The 17,427-nt window shown below is 57.9% G+C and overlaps 1 protein-coding gene across 3 annotated transcripts in view; it reads right to left on the bottom strand.

The window, feature by feature from the left end:
* Positions 1 to 10,666, bottom strand: part of FBLN2 (fibulin 2) — an 83,815-nt gene extending 73,149 nt beyond the window's left edge. For 2 of the 3 annotated variants that reach the window (XM_012752455.3, XM_012752457.3), the window contains exon 1: positions 10,573 to 10,657. The gene's annotated coding sequence lies outside the window, so the exon portion shown is untranslated. Of the gene's footprint in view, positions 1 to 10,572 lie in introns of all 3 variants that reach the window. The other variant, XM_012752456.3, reaches the window with a different exon arrangement.
* Between the last annotated feature and the right edge of the window lie 6,761 nt (positions 10,667 to 17,427).

Genomic DNA, 17,427 nt, shown 5'->3' with positions numbered 1-17,427 from the left:
GTCCTCCCCTCAGACACAGAGGAGCCGTGTGGAGGAGGCCGCACTTCCAGCAATGCACAGCCCACTCCAAAGCCAGGAGCGGGAAGTGACTGGGGGACTGAGCCCGGGTGGTGGACTACCAAGCAACTAAGGTAGTTAACTAACCCTGAGGGCTGGAGCCGAGGAGGGGTCACTCCTCCCACCCCATGCACAGGAAGCCACAGCCGTTCCCGAGGGGTGAACCTGAGCCAGGCACGTCCTGCTCCGGGGTCACAGAGGGGGGTTCCGGGGCAGGCAGCTGGTGTTCTAGCCTTGCCATCCTCAGCACTTCATTAAACTAGTCTGTTACAGTCTGAACACCTGTGCCCCTAGCCCCAGTGGAATGGCCTTAGGAGGTGGGGCCTCCTATTAAGAGGTTTAGATAAGGCCATGAGGGTGGGGCCCCATGATGGGATTAGTGTCCTTATCAGAAGAAGAGAGACCAGAACTCTCTCTCCCTCCACCACAGGAGGACACAGCAAGAGGGGCCATGTGAAAGCCAGAAAGAAGCTTTCACCAGGAACCAAACTTGGGGCACCCTGATTGGGGACTTTAGCCTCCAGAGCTGTGAGCAATAAATGTCGTATTATTCAAGCTCCCCACTCTGCAGTATATTGTTGTGGGTTATTTGTTTTTGTTTTTGTTTTTGTTTTTGTGTTGAGACAGAGTCTCGTTCTGTTGCCCTGGCTAGAGTGCCGGGGCATCAGCCTAGCTCACAGCAACCTCAAACTCCCAGGCTCAAGTGATCCTCCTGCCTCAGCCTCCCAAGTAGCTGGGACTACAGATGTGTGCCACCACGCCTGGCTAATTTTTTCTCTTTTTAGTAGAGACGGGGTCTTGCTCTTGCTCAGGCTGGTCTGGAACTCCTGAGATCAAGAAATCCTCTGCCTTAGCCTCCCAGTGTGCTAGGACTATAGGCATGAGCCACCGCGCTGGGCCTGCAGTACATTGTCACAGCAGCCAGACCCGACTAAGACACAGTCTCAGGGCACAGAGCTAAGGGCGCAGAGAATAACTCCAGCAGCTGCCTGAGACCAGCTACTACCTGAGAACAGGGACCTTATCTGGGACAAGGCATCCCTGCTGGATGGCTGGAGCCTCCTCCCACGGCCCCACCCCAGCACAAAATGTGCTAAGGAGGCCCTGGGAGATGTGAGGCGTGTGATGGCCAGCCAGAGGGGCTTGAGATGACCATGCATGGTGACATGGATTTCAGGGACAGGTGTCAAGCATCAGTGGTCCTTAGTGAGGAACTGTCACCCTTCCAATTCTCTCTGAACCAACTAGGCTATCAGAGAATGTCTCTGTGCAGCACAGGTGTGCCTCAACATCTCTTGGACACCTGCCAATTGTCCTTTTTAAGAAAGAAAAGGCAAGACTCACTCGGGCCCCAGGCAGAGGCAGGGAAGAAATGTGGCTAGGGTTTTAAGCACTGCTCTGTGTGTGCCACATTTACTGTGACGAGTATTGCTGATGAAGGTCAAGGCGTGCTGATTTCTAGCTGCAATTGTGACAAAAGTTTTCCTTTTACAGTGAGTATAAGCAAAACAGAGGAGGGTTTTCTTTTAAATAATGTGCTGTAAAGGCAGAGGAGGTAGGAGGAAAGTGCCAAAACCGTGGCGGGGAAGCTCACCTCACCACATCAGAAGAGGAAGCCCACACATGCTGGCTTTTTCCCCAAGAAAGGGCACAGGTCTCTGGTAGAGGACCGCTCCTACCAGCCCTGCAGGCAGACGACAGCCAACAGCCGCCAGGGCCCGGGGCACCGTGGGGACCAAATGGTGGAATTAATTTGCTTCCAAGGCCATGCAGGGGAAGAGATAAGGGACACTGAGGTGCTCGCCAGCAGCAAATCATGAGGACAGCTGTGCTCTCTGCTCCCACAGACTACGGAAGCAAAGAAAGCACAGTGATTAGTGGGGGTCTTCAGTGAGAGCGAGCGAGACAGGGAGTGCATGGGGCCATCGAGGGTGTGACGTGGTTGTGCCTCCTGGAGGTCAGCATGCATCAAGACCACCCATCCCAGATGCCCTGATGCTCCAGGTCCCAGCCCAGCCCCTCCCGGGCCCCACTCTCCCCATCTGGCATGTCCCCAGGCACGTGCTGTCTCCTCACCACCCTGCTCTGGCTCCCCACTGCCCTCAGGGCCACCGGTCGGTCCACAGGCCACAGACCTGCGGAGGCCAGGAGGCGTGTTCAGGGGCCCTGAGAGTTCTCTACTGCAATTGTATTTTGATGTCTTGTTTTCGAAGCTCACTTGGGACTAAGGACAGGCCAGGATGGGGGTCCCAGGCTACGGTGGGAAGAGCTCTGGGAGGCTTACCAAGGACTGGTGTGCCCTGACCACAGGGCCAAGGGCTGGCCCCAACACAGACGATGGCTTCTCAGTGACCAGAAGAGAAAGAAGTGACAGGAGAGATGGGCCAGCACACCCAAAGATCCAGTCGGGGCTAACTCAGCACTATGTGCCGGCGTTCCGTTCATGCTGTAGTCTCCGCGCCAGCCCTCCAGGCCACTTTCCAGGCAGAGGAGCCAGGCTGCAGGAGGAAGTCCTCACTGCCTGGGCTCAGGCCCAGGCGGGCGCTCGCCGCCTCCGTGCTCCCGCACGCCGTCACCCGCAGGGCCCTCCTCCTATGTCAGGCCCTTCCTGGGCACCGAATGCCAGCAGCACCGGGAGGGCTGTCGCTGGTCCGCAGATGAGCAAGCTGCTGCCAGGCAAGGTGAGAGACCTGGCCGGCAGGGTCTGCTGAGGCCGGCACCGGGTGGCGGGCGGCGGCCACACAGCTTCCTCCCCAGCCGCCTACAATGCAGCCCTGCGGAAAAGCCGGGCTCCCCGTCCCGGGAAGGAAATGGCCTTCCCAAACCAGCCTTCCTTTGCAGCGACCTCCACACATGAGAAGACAGAGAAGCATTTTTGCACCGTTTCCAAATTCCAGTAACTGTGAGGACAATGGTGCAAAGTGACCCACGGCCTGACCTCGGAGGGGCCTCAGGGAAGGACGCGCCCACAGGAGGTGAATTAACGATGTGGCCGCACATGGCCCAGACCAGGGCGCTCGCCAGGGCAGGACCTAGAGGCAGACAGAGCTGGCTCTGGTCCCAGTCCTTCCTCTTCACTCTCCGCGTGACTGCAAGCAGGCACGCTCCTCTCTGAGCCTCAATTTCCCTGCCCTGTCACCCTCACTGACCTCTCACCCCTCTGGTTGCACCCCCACAGCAGGGCTGCAGAGGGACCCTCCAGCCTTACAGGCCCTCCTCTGCTCAGAGTGCCCCGTGGCTGCCATTGCCCAACCTTGGGCCATGATTAAAGGTCCTTGGTTTTCAGGGTCCAGTCCCCCACCCAGCCTTACTTCTCACCTCTCCTCTAAGCCCCACTCTGAAAGAAGCCAGGCTTTCTCCTGTCCCTATGTATCCCTCACCCCTCCACCTTTGCATCACGGTGCTGGCACTGCCTCCTCCAGGAAGCCTTCCCTGACCGCCCAGGTTCAACTGGATGCCTCCCTGGCTCCCACAGCTTCTGAATTCTCCAGCAGGACAGCACTGCCTGTGTACGTGTGTCCGGGGCCCTCAGGATGGCCTTAGGAGGGACCCTGTGTTTTGCCCCTTTGTGCACCACCCCCTGGCAAAGGGCCACCCCACACCAGAGGCTACTGCCGGTATGTGGTGTGAGGGAGAGAACCCAAGGCCCTGGGCACTGTCCCAGGCGTGGGATTTCAGGCAGCTGCTAACCCAGGAACCCCAACTCCAGCAAGCCCCTGGCTGTTCCCACACAACACCCAGTCAGGATTCCTAACGTTCCTGGTCTTGAGCCACAAATCCACTACCTCCCACAGCCCTGTAAGGTCCAGCTGTAGACCCCAGCTGGCAGTTCCCAAATCTGCCCCTGCTGGGGTACAGGTTTGGTTCTGGTCCATCAGAAGGGCAGCCCTCCGCAGTCCCAGAGTCTGGAGGGAGCCCTGGGAGGTGGAGCTGCCTGAGGCCACATGGCCACCTGTACTGCCCACCCTCGGGCCTCTGGGGAGGGGAAATGGATGACAGAGGGCTGCTAAGGGACAGCAATGGTGCCTGGTGTTTGCGTCCACCATCGAGTGGGACCCTCGGCCTCACCCGGCCCCCCTCTTTCTCTCACTCCACTTCCAGTCCATCAGGAAATCCTGGCAGCCCCACCTTCAAAGTAAGTCCAAATCGGACCACTTCTGACCTCCGGCACCACTGACACCTTGATCTGAGCACCAGCTTCTCTCACCTGCATGCGGCGTGGGAGGCCTGAGGCAGCCTCCAGCATGCTCCCCGACATGGGCCTCCGCGGACCAGACTCCTCCAGCAGCCCTCAGCACGCCACACTACCCCGGCCCCCTCCTGGCTGTGCCGCTCCTCCAGCCCCCTCGAGCATCGGGGTCCTGCCTTCCAGCTGTGCTCAGTCATCTGTACCTGCTGGGCCCTCTGTCATAATGTCCCCGCCCCCAGCAATGCCCAGGGCTGGGTCCCTACCTCTACAGACGCTCCGCCTGAAACAACCAGACTGCAGTCCCGGCCTGTGCCAGCTCCACGCACCCCGCACATGGGGGCCAGCACAGACGGTGCAGTGGGCACCAGCCTCGCTCCCACCTGTGCCAGCTCCACGCACCCCGCACATGCGGGGCCAGCACAGACGGTGCAGTGGGCACCAGCCTCGCTCCTGCCTGTGCCAGCTCCACGCACCCCTCACATGCGGGGCCAGCACAGACGGTGCAGTGGGCACCAGCCTCGCTCCCGCCTGTGCCAGCTCCACGCACCCCGCACATGCGGGGCCAGCACAGACGGTGCAGTGGGCACCAGCCTCGCTCCCACCTGTGCCAGCTCCACGCACCCCTCACATGCGGGGCCAGCACAGACGGTGCAGTGGGCACCAGCCTCGCTCCCGCCTGTGCCAGCTCCACGCACCCCGCACATGCGGGGCCAGCACAGACGGTGCAGTGGGCACCAGCCTCACTCCCACCTGTGCCAGCTCCACGCACCCCGCACATGCGGGGCCAGCACAGACGGTGCAGTGGGCACCAGCCTCGCTCCCGTGTGTGCCAGCTCCACGCACCCCGCACATGCGGGGCCAGCACAGACGGTGCAGTGGGCACCAGCCTCGCTCCCGCCTGTGCCAGCTCCACGCACCCCGCACATGCGGGGCCAGCACAGACGGTGCAGTGGGCACCAGCCTCGCTCCCGCCTGTGCCAGCTCCATGCACCCCGCACATGCGGGGCCAGCACAGACGGTGCAGTGGGCACCAGCCTCGCTCCCGCCTGTGCCAGCTCCACGCACCCCGCACATGCGGGGCCAGCACAGACGGTGCAGTGGGCACCAGCCTCGCTCCCGCCTGTGCCAGCTCCACGCACCCCGCACATGCGGGGCCAGCACAGACGGTGCAGTGGGCACCAGCCTCGCTCCCGCCTGTGCCTCCCACCGGGAGCAAGCTCTGTGGCGCGGAGGACGCTGACTTGGTCACTGCTCAGCCCCAGCACTCAGAACAGTGGCCGGCGCTCAGCAGATAAATGCCTCTGAATGAAGGTGTGCTCTCATCCCCTCCTTCCAACAGCCCCAAGAGCCAGGGGTCATGACGGCCAGTTCACGAGGAGGAAACTGAGGCTCCGAGGGCGGCTCCCTTGCGCCAAGAGTGTGTGAGTAGCAGAGCTGAGATGCGAACCTTGCAGGGTGCCACAGGGACTTTCCTGACCCCGGCTGCTCCCTGACCCCCAGGCCTGGGCCTGTCCTTGGATTCCACGTCGGCGGAGCAGACAGAGAAGACGGGCTCCGGACAGGAGGCAAACGCACTGATGCCCACCCCAGGAAGAGCCCAGAGTCAAACTGCCAGACGGAGACACACCCACAGGAAAAGAGGTGAAGGAAAAGGGGGAGAGTCTTTTGTCTATTGGCCAAACTTCGCAAAAAGTAAATTTGGTACCACATAATTTTAATCACAGTGGAAACTTTCATATGCCACACCAGGAAGAAGTCTGTTAAAAAAACAAGGTCAGTTAACACAGGGTATTTTTAAAACATCTTAAACACTTTCACTTAAAACTCACAAATGAACATTCACACACCTGCTGCCTCTTAATTTCATGTCACATGTACAGGCAATACCGTGAAACAGCCCAAAACCCAGGCACTATAACAAGCACACAGTAGGACATCTTGCCTCCCCTTGTACCCTCATCCCTTTGACCCTAGGTGGCCACAGGTAACCCCTGAAACTAGTTCCTGGCTTGTATATGGACACACGAGAAATGTGAATTTATATTTATTTTACACACAAGATAGCACACTTTACGTGTTATTCAGCACCTTGTTTTCTTCTAACAGATCTTGAAGGTCTTTCCACAGAGAGCGTCCTCATTTTTCACAGCTGCATAATCGTCCCCTGTAAGGACATGCTGTCATCTGTCAAGCCAGCGTGCACCACCCTGGACCTCAGGGTCTGCCAGCAGGTGGTCTCCCCACCATCCGCAGCTTCTCAAGGTGAAGCCTGCCCCCGGCTGGTGAGGAGCACGGTGAGCAGGCAGCCTGGCTCTGCCAACCGCCCTCGGAGGCCCCGAGCCTCCGTCCCGCAGTGAGCGGCAGTGCCCTAGAGCGGAAATCAGACTTCACTGCTCCCTGGCTCAGAACTTCAATAGGGCCGGGCGCGGTGGCTCACGCCTGTCATCCTAGCACTCTGAGAGACCGAGGTGGGAGGATTGCTCAAGGTCAGGAGTTCGAAACCAGCCTGAGCAAGAGTGAGACCCCGTCTCTACTATAAATAGAAAGAAATTAATTGGCCAACTAATATATATAGAAAAAATGAGCCGGGCATGGTGGCGCATGCCTGTAGTCCCAGCTACTCGGGAGGCTGAGGCAGGAGGATTGCTTGAGTCCAGGAGTGTGAGGTTGCTGTGAGCGAGGCTGACGCCACGGCACTCTAGCTTGGGCAACAGAGTGAGACTCTGTCTAAAAACCAAAAAACTTCAGTAGCTTTCAAACTCCTTGCCCCGCCCTTGACCCCCAGCCTCCTCCCATTTTCTGTCCTTCATACACCAAGCAGGTCCCGCCCCAGGCCCTCTGCACCAGCGGTACCCTGCCACCCCAGCGCAGCTCAGACATCCCCTCCTTGAAGGGATCCTCCCTGGCCCCCTGGATGTTGTAGCCTGGCTGGCTTACGCACAACTTCATTCATTCACTTGCTGCCCGCCTCACCCCACCTCGCCCTGTAACTAGAAAATAAGCTTTGTGGGAGCAGCACCAGTGTCTGGGCACGTCCTGAGCATGAGCTGCTCCAACCCTGCTCAGCCCAGGATGGGCGAACGGCTCCCACCTCAGCGCAGGACAGCCCAGGCTCCGGCAGCAGCGCACATCGACCGCGAGCAGTCGTGACAGCCCTGGCGCCTGGCATGGCACGGCACCCAGAATGCAGTCCCGGGGAAAGGCCTCCAGCAAGCAGCGGCCCTTAGAGTTCAGGGAGCCAGAGAGATGGCCACACCTGCTGCATGGAACTCCTAGAACTCCATGCCCACCTGCCCAGCACAAGACCCACTTTACAGAAGGGGAGACTGAGGCCCAGAGAAAGGAGGAACAAGCCCAGGAGCACACAGCGGCCAGCAACAGACCAGCCCTCTGCACCACCTTGTGCAGTCAGGCCCAGTACCGTCCTCCCCAGCAACGGAAACAAAAGCGCTCTGCTCTGCCTCTCCAGGAGATGCAAGGAAGAGGCCAGGGCCGCCCACCACTCCTGGCCCCGCGCCGCTCACAGGCCTGGGCTCCACTCATCCAGGCAACAGACTTCCAGGAGGCCACGGCGTCCCGAGGCGTTTAGTTTACATGAATGCAGCCACACACAGAGACAGACACAGCAGTTAGAACAGTGCAGCAACTGCCCACCCCCGCCACCCACCCAGCAGCCCTACGCAGGCGGGGAGGTGGGAACCCACTGTGCCTGGCCTGATGCAGTGTGGCGCCCTGCGTCCCTCTCTGTGTGGCATCTCACGGCCAAGGCCAACCATGGGTGTAGGGGGAAATGCTCACGCCCTACGGCCCCTGATGCAAAGCAAACATTGCGTCTAGCCCAGAAGGACACACCACAGTGGCCCTGAGGCCTCTGGGACTCAGCCAGAGCCTCAGTGGTCTCCGGGTCACAGCGAGCATGGCCATCAGGACTCAGGCAGGTACCTGCCCTGGGCTTCCCGACAGATAAAAAGGTCTCACTCAATCTCACTTTGGGCCCTGAATTTAGCTCCACCCTGACCCCTATACAGAACAGTTAGCTCACCTCAGTCATGCCCCAGCATTCATTAGACACCTACTGTGTGTCCGGTGTGGGCTGGTGAGGGAAGTCCTCCCTTTGATGGCTCAATGAGGGGGAGGAGCTTTGCTTCCCGAGGAAACCCAGCCCCCAGCCCTCCCTGCTGGCTGGGAGCCTCCCTCTCCCCAGCTGTCAGCAGGGCAGGGCTCCTGCCTGATGGGGTGGGTGACAGGATCTGGAAGACAGGTGACTGACAGGCCTGACTCACAGCATGTTGTCTGGCACAAGCTCTTGCTTTCCTCCACGGGACGCCAGCCATCCGTCCCCACAGCCCAGCAGAAAGTGTCTGTCACCACCAAGCTGTGCTGTGGTCCAGACCCTGTGCACCACTCGCCTCCTGTGACCAAGGTTAGACGAGTGCTGCATGCCGAGGCCTCCCAGCCATGAGTGCCGCCCTAAGGCAGGCAATGTGCAAACAGCCCAGACGCTGCATGCGGGCAGGCCGGGGCGGGCAGGAACAAGACCAGCAAGGGGGCAGCAGCACCTGCAGACCCCAAACTGCCAGAACTTGCGCTTTCTCAAGAGAAGACGGAAATCCGGACTTTTACGTGAAACCTGCCAATTTGTAAATGCTGGCAACTAATTAATTTTTTAAAATAATAACAACATGGTAAGAGCCAAACAAAACATGCAAGGCTAGCCACAGCCGGGCCTGCAGGCTTGCGCCTCCAGAACAAAATTCTCAACTTCATCCCTGCTCACTCCCCCACCTCAAGCTCTGCGGCATGAGTGCAGGGCAGCAGGTCATGGGAGGGGCCGACAGATCCCTGCCCCCCCTCCCTGGTGAAGAACCTTCACCCACTTTGCATATGGGGAGGGGCCAGAGCCGTTGCTCAGCCACAAACACACGCCCACGTCACATGGGTCCCAGTCCGTGCCACACCCCAGCGAACACTTCCCAGCTGCCACCCAAGGCACAGGGAGTCCCCAGGGAGGGCCGAGGAACGTTCTTCTTCAGGGCCATGGGGTAGCTACAAGCACGGAAACCATGCACTTTCCTTTTCCTCTTTTTGGCCTGTCACGGCGACACCTGCTTCGGACCAGCTTTGGATGGGCCCAAGTGGCCATCACAAAGCTAAGATGGGGTGAGATCTTATCGTGACAGCCAAGAATGCAGGGAGAGAACCCTCTACCCCTGTGTGGGAGACTGGGGCAAGGGAGGGAGGAGGATGCGGAGGGCAGACAGAGTCAGGCCCCTGCTGAAGCCGCGCCCTCCCTGCCTCCCCACACCAACCCCAGCCCCACGGTGGGCGGAGGCCAGGGAGTCCCGGCCAAGAGCAACCCCTGCCTGCCGCCACCTCCCCACCAGGGCCAGCTCCCAGCCCCTAGGATAGAAGAGGGGGAGCCTATGGAGGTGGCGGGGGCACTGGGGCCGCAAGGTTGTCGGTGTCTGTGACGCTGTGTGCGAGACTCACCGGGTGTGCAGCACTCCCAGAGTGGGACTGTTTGTGCCTCTAGGTATGTAAGGGACACATGCATGACACATAATGGAGACATGCGTGCGACGGACACTTGCGTGGCAGACTTGTGTGCCGTGTCAGAGGGACACATGTGTTTAACAGAGACACACTGTGTGCTAGAGTGGCAGAGACGGGTGCAAGGAGCGCTCCACAGGCATGCAGGGCGCACGTCTGAGGGAGGCCGTGTGCAAGGCATGCAGGTTTGAACATGTGTGTGTAACAGGGACATGTGAGACGGCCGAGTGGGAAGAACCCCAGCGAGAGAGCATGGACCGGGCACGGGGACGAGCGGCACTAGGAGAGGGGAGGACGGGGACTCCAGTGCAGGGTGCAGTGTGCAGGCACTTCTGGTGTGTGTGGCGGTGTGGCTGGGGTCACGACCGGGGTGCTGCCTGATCTAGAAGCCCTACTCCTCCCGCTCTGGGGGTGGTGACCCGGCCTCTAGACTGGAGGGGCGGTGGGACCCTGGGGCGGTGGCAGTGGGACAAGAGGAATGGCCAGCCGGTCTTGGACCCGGGGGCTTGGGAAACCCAGTGGAGGAAGCAGCAGAACCGAGTGGGGGTATGCGCCCAGAACCCCGCCCCACCCCGCGCCGGCCTCAGTGCCCGCATCTGTACAATGGGGCGCGGCGCTCAGAGGACTGTCCCCGCGTCGGGACACGGAGAGCGAGAGCAGGCGGGCGGAGGCGTGGGCAGCCCGCGCGGGCAGAGCGGCCGACGTCCCCGGCCGTGCGCGGCGAGGGGCGCGCTGGCGCGGCCGCAGACCCGGCGGGAGGGGCCGCGTGCACTCACCGCGGGGCGCTCGGCAGGGCTCGTCCGTCCGTCCGTCCGTCCGTCCGTCCGCCGTCCGCCGCAGTCTGCGCGTCGAGAGTCCCGGCGCCCAGGCCGGCCCCTCCCCTGACTCCGCCTGCGCCTCCGGGGCGGGGTCTCGGCGCCCGCCGGCGGCGGGAGGGGGCGCCGCTGGCTCGGGGTCCGGATGGGCAGACCCCGGCGGAGAGGCCTCCGTGCGGAGAGGCCTCCGTGCGCGTTTTCTGCGGGGCCCTCCAGATCCGCCACTGCTGCCCACCGTCTTGGGGACTTTGGCCCGGCAGTCTCAGCCCGCCTGAGCCTCCGTGTCCCCACGTGGAAGGCGAACCCAGCAACTTTAGGCACGTTATGAGGGCCTGCGGTGCCCGGGTACGAAACTACCAAGAGGCAGGCCTGTCAGAGCCCAGTCCCAGCCTTGCCCCCCCAAAACACTTCCTACCCTGGAGGCTCCCAGAACACCCAGCCTGCTTGCACGCCACTGCGAATGCAGGCCAGGACGCTGGCACAGGGACCCCGAGCCCACGTGCCCTCCCCAGCACCACCTTAGGGTCCCAAAGGCTAGCCAGGACTGAGCAGAAGCAGGCTCTGTCTGTCTTTGCCTCTCCAACTGAGTCTCTTGTCTCTGCCTCTCTCTTTTTTACTGTCGTAAAATTACATAGTGTACAATTTACCATTTTAACCATTTTAAAATGTACATACGATTCAATGGCATTTTGAACATCCACAGTTTTCTCTCGTGTTCTCTCAGTCACTGCGTCTTTCCATGTCTCTCTGTCACTGTAACTGGATCTCTGTTTCCCTCGGTGTCTCGCTCAGACGGTCCCTGTCCTTCTGTCTCTCTTTGGGCATCTCTCACTCTTTCCCCCAACCTGTCTCTCCTTGTCTGAGTCTCTTTCTGGTCTCCATCTCTGTTGTTGTTTGTTTATTTTGAGACAAGATCTCACTTTGTTGCCCAGACTAGTGTGCAGTGACATCATCATAGCTCACTGCTACCACCAACTCCTGGGCTCAATCCTCCTGCCTCAGCCTCCTACAGGTGTGCGCCAGCACCACCCCACACAGCTAATTTGCCTATTTTTGCAGGGGACTCCCTCTTGCTCAGGTTGGTCTCCAACTCCTGAGCCCAAACGATCCTCCCACCTCGGCCTCCCAGAGTGCTGGGAATACAGGCTTGAGCCACCGCGCCCGGCCTCCATCTGTTTAATGTCGGTCTTTCTCTCTTTCTCAGTGTTTGTCCCTCTTGGTCTCTGCATCTCCCTCTGACTCTCTCGGTGAGGAGTGTCTCTCTCAGTCCTGGGGCCATATTGTCTAAGATCTGAGACTCAGAACCGCCTCCCATCCCTGTCCAGAGACCCATGGCCCAGCAGTCACCTCATATCCTAGCAGAAGCCATGGGCCCAGAGTGTGCCCCACCCCTACTCCACGACGGGGGTGAGGGAGCCAAGAGCAAAGGCACAGAGAAGGGAAGCCACCTACCCAAGGTCACACAGTTGGGAGGAAGTGAATCCAGGAATGTCCCGTTGGCTCAGATAGGGAGCCAGGAGAGGCCTGGAGGGGCCAAAGCCTGGACTGAGAACCCGGGCCCAGCCTGCCCCAGCTTTTGTCTACCTCTGGGAAGGCCCCTTTGCTCTCTGGGCCCTCTTCCCCATTGGAGCTTGTCCTGCTTCAAGGCCTTTGCACTTGCTGTTCCCTCTGCCTAGAATGCTCTTCCCTGAGACCCTCATGGATGACTCATCTTTGCATTGATATATAGCTGAAATGCCACAGCCCCAGAGAAGCCCTCCCTGAGACCACAGTAGAGGTAGCAATTGCCACTGTATCCTCTTACTCTGCTGTATTCTTCAAAGTACTTGTCATTGGCTGATGTTTTTAATTCATTTATAAATGACTATAGGTAGGATAATCTGGTCATTCAGAATTTCACCACACACCAGCTGTGTCACCTTGGGCAAGTTACTTCACCTCTCTGGGTCTTAATTTCCTCAACTGCAAAATGAATGATATCAAGACTTTCCTCATAGGGTTGCTGAGAAGACCAAAAAATAAACTTAAATGAGCCAGACCAAAAGTACAGGTCCTCCTCAATTCTTGATTATGTTCCCATAAGCCCATTGTAAGTTGAAAATATCATAAATTGAAAATGCAGGTCAGGTGCAATAAATCATACCTAGCACTCTGAGAGGCCAAAGTAAGAGGATCACTTGAGGCCAGGAGTTAGAGGCCAGCCTAAGCAAGAGTGAAACACCATCTCTACAAGAAATAGAAAAATTAGCCGGGCATGGTAGCTTGTGCCTATAGTCCCAGCTACCCAGGAGGCTGAGGCAGGGGGATCGCTTGAGCCCAGGAGTTTGAGGTTGCTGTGAGCTGTGATGACGCCACTGCACCTAGCCTGGGAGACAGAGCAAAACTCTGTCTAAAAAAAAGAAAGAAAGAAAAAGAAAAAAAAGAAAATGCATTTAACACACCAACCTATCAAACGTCATAGCTTAGCCTAGCCTATGTGCTCAGAACACTTACATTAACCTACAGCTGGGCAGCACCATCTAACACATCTATTTTACAATTAAGGCTCACATAATTGGATGTCTCACATAATTCATTGAATATTGTACTAAAAGTGAAAAACAGAATGGTTGTATGGGTACTTGAAGTACGGTTTCTACTGTATCGATCTCACACTTGTAAAGTTGAAAAATCCTAAATTGATCCATCCTAAATCAGGGACTATCTGTACTTTGAATGGGACTGGGCCCAAGGGAGTGCTCAGGGACTATCTATTGAGTGGGTAGGTGACAGATTGAATCTGTCCTCTCTAAGGAGGGAGGTGGCCTGGGGTGGTGGGAGGTGTCATCCCTCCCCTACAGGGCCCGGTGGAGGAGCTAGCGAGCCGACTTCAGGCTCACCCGCAGCCCCAGGAGCCCAGGGCCTGGCCAACTTTCCGCAAGATAAAGTGGAGACACTTCTCCGGCTTCTGTTATCTGAGCCAAGATGGGCCAAGCCAGCCTCCCCTCAACAGTTGCCAGGGCTGTTATCACAGACAGAGCACGCATCACCCACCAGGAATTTGGGGCCCAGCGCCTGGCCGAGATATGGTTGGAGGAAGTTTTGGCTGATAAGGCCTAGACGGAAACGAGCACAGCGGGACACCAGCAGCAATCTCACCAGCCCCCTGGGCATCAAGGCGCCACAGCCAGCCGAGGGTCACCTGTACCACCTGGCCAGCCCGGATGGGACAGGAAGGCTCACTGGGCTTTCTGGGCCAGCATCCTCAATGGGTAGCCTTCAGGAGGTCACTGTGCCTCTCTGAGCCTCAGTCCCAGCATCCAAAAAATGAGAAAAGCAATAAAAATAACCCCACACAACTATACAAGTTTAGGCCGACATGCTCTGGGACCCAGTGGCTCTGGTTTAAATCCACATCCTCCCTGTATGACCTTCAGCAGGTGGCTTCCCCTCTGCCCCACTGTCCTCACCGATAGCATAGTTCCTGCCTCATGGGGTGGTTTTGAAGTTAAGATGTTTAGAGCAGAGTCTGGTGTGTGATAGGCCCTCAATTAAACGTTTGTTGGTGTTCATTGCAAACAACCTAAACTGACTTAGCTGTTTGGAGGAGAAAAGGACTTTGCGATCACAATGTCTCTGGAAACCAAGCTTGGAGGGAAAAGAGTGTCAGGGTCCAAAATCTCGCTGCGCAGCCTGGGTGCAGACAACGTGGGGGCTGCCCACTCCTGCACGGCGGGTCTGGCACCCCCAGCAGGGTTTCTGCTGTGGCTCTCCCTCCCCCAGCTGTGGGCCCTACACTGGGCCTGCCGGCCGACTCCCTTGCCCCCATTCGACATCTGGTGTGGCCACAATGTAGGCCGTGCCAGTCTGCCATCTGCCGCCAGCCGCAGAGGGGACAAGAAAAGTCAGTGTCAGAGCTACCAACACTGTCCGGGGACAGAACTCCCCAAATACAGGGAAGACATTCACAGATGACGTGCAGTGACTTTCAGGTGGAGGCCCACCTCACCCGGGGATGGCCCCCCCTGCCATCCTTCGGCCCAACAAACACCCAGGGCAGCACCGCCCCAGACCCGAGCTTTAGAACAAGGCATCTCAAACCTGGCAGTGCACTGGAATCGCCCAGGGAACTCCTTTTGTTTTAAAATGCCACGTCTAGACTGTGCTCCAGAACAGTTAGATCTCAGTCCCTAGAGGGTGGAGCTGGGCATCTATATCTTTCGTAATCCCGGTTGGCTGTACCGGGCTGCCAGTTTGAAAGACGCTGCTGGGAGATTTCCCTCTGGCCTTTGTCTTCCAGCTTTGACCCTCCCCAACAGGTGAGGAGTCTAACAGGACAGTCCCCAGTGCCTCCCCTACCCCCTTCTAGACCATAGGCCAGTCAGTGCCTGGAATTCCCTGCTCAGATGGCCCTGAGCCACTGGGCTTGCCCAGGTCTCTTCCCCTCCTCCTCCTCCCGAGTGGGCTGCACCACCAGTCTTCATGGCTGAGGCCCGAGGGTGCCCCAGGGAAGCTGCTGCTGGCAGATGGTGCGAACAGAGTTGGACATATGGACACACAGTCACTCCTCGGGGCCAAGTTCAGGCCTTCTCTGGTCTGGACCCCAGCCCTCTCCAGCCCTCCACCCACTCACACCCGTCCTTACATCCCAGAACCGTACTCCTCACCCAAGGAAAAGCTGATTTGTTAACTTACAACAGGAACTTCCCACTTCTCTGCCTTTCCATCCCACTGTGAGTGCTGTTCCTCCCGCCCTGATCCTCTCTTCCTGTGGCAGAAACCACTAGTCAGCCCCCACTGTACATGTAAGAAACACAACTGTAGAAATTTCGGATGGACATACAGCTGCCTGGCTGAAGACTCCATTCTCAACCTCCCTGGCGGCCAGGTAGGGTCCTGAAAGTTTTGGACCATTGAGTGGGAGAAGAAGTGACATGGCCAACCTGTGGCTCATGGCCTTAAATGAAAGAATGAGCCTTCCCCTTCCCCTTCCTGCTGGCTGGAAGCAGCCACCTTACTTTGCCAGGTGGACATCACACTGGCATGGAAATAATCCCTGGGCACCATGGAGCCACCATACCTGGCCTGCTCTTTCACATGGAAATTTGCTAAGCCATGGGTCTCTTGGTGGCACCACCCCCCCATTCACCTCAGACTCAAATGCTCCACTGAGCAGTCACAGATACACTGTGTGCTCCACTGAGCAGTCACAGATACACTGTGTGCTCCACTGAGCAGTCACAGATACACTGTGTGCTCCACTGAGCAGTCACAGATACACTGTGTGCTCCACTGAGCAGTCACAGATACACTGTGTGCTCCACTGAGCAGTCACAGATACACTGTGTGCTCCACTGAGCAGTCACAGATACACTGTGTGCTCCACTGAGCAGTCACAGATACACTGTGTGCTCCACTGAGCAGTCACAGATACACTGTGTGCTCCACTGAGCAGTCACAGATACACTGTGTGCTCCACTGAGCAGTCACAGATACACTGTGTGCTCCACTGAGCAGTCACAGATACACTGTGTGCTCCACTGAGCAGTCACAGATACACTGTGTGCTCCACTGAGCAGTCACAGATACACTGTGTGCTCCACTGAGCAGTCACAGATACACTGTGTGCTCCACTGAGCAGTCACAGATACACTGTGTGCTCCACTGAGCAGTCACAGATACACTGTGTGCTCCACTGAGCAGTCACAGATACACTGTGTGCTCCACTGAGCAGTCACAGATACACTGTGTGCTCCACTGAGCAGTCATAGATACACTGTGTGCTCCACTCGCCACAAAAGCTTTAGGTCTGAAACCCTCCAAGAAGACTTGTGCAGTCTGCACCTATGGTTTCTGCCCATGTACATGCCCTGCTCCTGACCAGCCCTGAGTCTCCTGTGCAGAGCCCTCTGGCCTCCGTCCTGGGGCTACGCGGCTGACTCGGGTGGAGCTGGAGCCTTCCTGAGTGGGCACCTGGCTGGAGTGTGGCCCACTGGAGTGTTCCCTCCCGAGCCCCAGTGGTTGGCTCGGGGAGAGCGTGGGACTTAGGTGAGGGCCTCTGTATTTAAGGCAGTCTGTGCTGCCCTAGAGTCAGGATTGGGGAGCTTGGCGGCCACTTCCTAGGGGAACCTGCTGAGCATGAAATCAGCTCAGAGGAAGGCAGGGCTGAGAGGAGGAGCAGGGGAGAGGGGGGCTGTCCGCCTGCATCACATTTAAGCACCGGATCACAGCTCCACCTGAAGCCATCCCACCCTGGACCTTCCAGCCACATAGGTCAATAAGTGCCCTGTGGCGCTTCAGCCAACCTGTGTTGGGGTTTCTCTGCACCCAAGATTTCTTGTACCCAAATTCTGTTACTCAAGAGCCTCAGCTAATAGAATTTGTTTCACTGAGGCGAGACTGTCTACCAAGGCCAGCGTCCACACTTCCCAGGCCCCTTTGGACACCGAGGTAGCCCCTGGAGATCCATTTTTCATGATGCCCAGACTCTCTTCAGGGGTGGTTTGCCCTAAATAAAGGAGACAATGGTTGGAATGAAAAATAAACTCATATCTGTTAACAATATACTGTGTGCAAGCATTTAAGCCAGGCGCAGTGGCTCACGCACTCTGGGAGGCAGAGGTGAGAGGAAGACTTTAGGCCAGGAGTTCAAGACTAACCTGAGCAACATAGTGAGACCCGGTCTCTACAAAAAATAGAAAAATTAGCTGGGCATGGTATCTCAGCTACTCAGGATGCTGAGGCAGGAGAATCGCTTAAGCCCAGGAGTTTCAGGTTGCAGAGAGCTATGATGATGCTACTGCCCCCATGGCTAGGCAACAAAGTGAGACCCTATCT

Source organism: Microcebus murinus, chromosome 21 (genome assembly GCF_040939455.1).
Source record: "Microcebus murinus isolate Inina chromosome 21, M.murinus_Inina_mat1.0, whole genome shotgun sequence".
In the NCBI taxonomy this organism is placed as follows: Eukaryota; Metazoa; Chordata; class Mammalia; order Primates; family Cheirogaleidae; genus Microcebus; species Microcebus murinus.
Note: the sequence above shows the minus strand (reverse complement) of the source record. Positions and strands in the feature narration are given on the sequence as shown.